The sequence below is a fragment of the Hipposideros armiger genome, unplaced genomic scaffold (assembly GCF_001890085.2).
Source record: "Hipposideros armiger isolate ML-2016 unplaced genomic scaffold, ASM189008v1 scaffold_502, whole genome shotgun sequence".
In the NCBI taxonomy this organism is placed as follows: Eukaryota; Metazoa; Chordata; class Mammalia; order Chiroptera; family Hipposideridae; genus Hipposideros; species Hipposideros armiger.
Window position 1 is genome coordinate 482,106 of NW_017731852.1, and position 2,718 is coordinate 484,823.

Genomic DNA, 2,718 nt, shown 5'->3' on the forward strand with positions numbered 1-2,718 from the left:
CTGCTGTAACAAGTTACCGCAATCTCAGTAGCTTCAAACAACACAAATTTGTTATCTTACAGTTCTGAGGTCAGAAGTCCAACATGGGTCTCACTGGGCTAAAACCAAGATGTCCTCAGGGCTGTGATTCTTCTGGAGGCTGCAGCGGGAGAATCCATTTCTTTGTCCTTTCCAGCTTCTGGAGGCACCTTCTGCATTCCTGGGCTGGTGGCCCCTCTTCCAACAACACTCTGACCTCTGCTTCCATCATCATTTCTCCTTCTCTGACTCTGACCTTTCTGCCAACTCTTTTTTTTTTTAAAGATTTTAGTGGGGAATTGGAGTAGGGGCACAGTGTTGGGGATTCAGGGAAGGGGAACAGACAAGTTGCTGTCCTTTTGTTCTTCAGTCTAGTTGTGGAGGACGTCGCTTCACTGGCCCATATTGGAATTATGATTATTGCGCTCTTCCCAGGTGAGGCAGTTGGTCGCCAGCCATTGGACGGACCACTCATGGCAGCTCACGCTGGCTGTGGGCCACTCATGGCAGCTCATAGCAGCCCACTGCAACCCCACTGTAGCCTATGCCGTTGCTGGCCACTCACGGCAGCCCAGCTCCAGGTTGAGCTGTTGTTCGCAATCTTAGCTGTAGAGGACGCAGCTTACTGGCGCATGTGAGAATCAAACTGGCAGCCCTGTTGTTCAGAGCTCGCGCTATACCAACTGAGCCACTCGGCCAGCCCTGCCAACTCTTATAAGAACCTTTACAATGACACTGGACCCACTTGGACACTCCAGGATCACTTTCTCTTCTCAAGACCCTTAACAGAATCACGTCTGCAAGTCCCTTTTGCCATGTAAGGTTATGTATGCATAGGTTTCCAAGATTAGCATGTGGGCATCTTTGGTGGGATATTATTCTACCTACCACAAAGAGATTGAATGAAAATCATGTAGTCCTGAAATTGAATTGAAAATATGAAAATGAACTCATAAAATATTCTATATAACACAAAATGTACATATATGTATTTTATAACAATAGTGTATATTATATATAAGATTATATTTTATATTATATATTTATACATCATATTTCATATATATTTACATATAAATATATTTATAAATATATTATATTTTATTATAATATAGTTATATATTATACTGTTATACATTATATTATATATTATCATGATATATGATGCATCATAATCATATATGATATAATATATTTATATGTAATTATAATTTAATTATATATTGTATTGTAATACTATATACATTATATTATATTATCATGATATATATGATATATAGCATAATCATATATGATGTAATATCATATATATATATTTTCCCCACTTAGCTCTGTTCACTGAAAAAGTCTGGACACAATGACCAGCCCAATAGCAAATGAGCATTCCTAGCATCCAAAGTGGTATATTTCCCACTAAAAGAAATGAGAGTTTCTTGGAGTGTCTGGCTGATGCCAGGTCTGGGACAGAATATATTCAAGATGAGTTTGGAACACCTGGTCATAGAAGAGAGCAAGAAAACTATAAAAAACTACCAGGCTCACTGCAAAAAGATCCAACCTGCAAAGGCTCCCACTGCCCAGATGGGCCTAGCAGTGAGGATAAGTGAAAAGGATGTGTTTCAATCCATAAATTCATAATGACTTCAAACATCAACAACAAAAGTCTAATTCATCACCTTTAGAGGATGGTGGGGAATCCATTCATTATTTTGAAAAATGGTATATAAAATGACAGAAGCAAGCGCTTGTCTTGCCTACAGGAATTTCTACTGTGTAACCACATAGGAAGGGGAAGCATCTGGAAAAGGAAGAATCTTAGCTCATAAATAGGGAAGAAATGTTGGAGGAAGGTCACTGTTTTGCAACCCTCAATGGCTGCTGGCCTCATGCAAGGAGAGACAGTCACAAAGAGTATGAGCCTCCCGGTGGAACGTCATAACACCACCCACGGTGGTGCCAAAGGAATCAAACCTGAGTCTGACCCCAGTTCTATAACAAACTGCCAATTTGCAGGGCATATGGAGGACAGAGCAACATACTGAACTGTGTCATGAGTGTGGAATCAGTGACACCCCGACTGTGGGAAGCGGTTCGTGACAAATAGCCTGAGTTGTGCAATTGATTTATTGTAAGGAAAGGAAGGGGATGGACAGGAAACCTGTGAATTAACAGAGACTTAAAAGACATATCATTTTCTTTTTGAATGGGCAAGACTAAATAAACTACAGTGTCTAGAAATTCATAGTTGGGTGATAAACTATTCAGAAATGCAAGGCAGTGATTATTACAAAAGTCATAATAGTGGTTACATTGTGGAGTAAGGAGGCAGCTGTGATTGGGGCGTGGTGCACAGAGGGGCTTCTGGGGTAGCTGGCAATGTGGTGATGTGAGTGGGGATTATAATTATGTTCACTTCACAGCTGGGTTTCTCAACCTTAGCACTTTTGACATTCAGGCCTAATAATCCTTTGTTGCGAGGGGCTGCCCTGAGCACTGTAGGATGTTTAGCAGCATCTCCGACCTCTACCCAAGAGAGGCTAATAACAACCCTCCCCCCACTCCATCATGACAATAAAAAATGTCTCCAGATATTGCCATATGTCCCCCAAGGGACAAAATCACCCTGGTTGAGAACCTCTCTTCAGTACTCCTTAAGCAATTCATTTATTTTATGTGGTTTCTTGAGACTGGCTGTGTGTG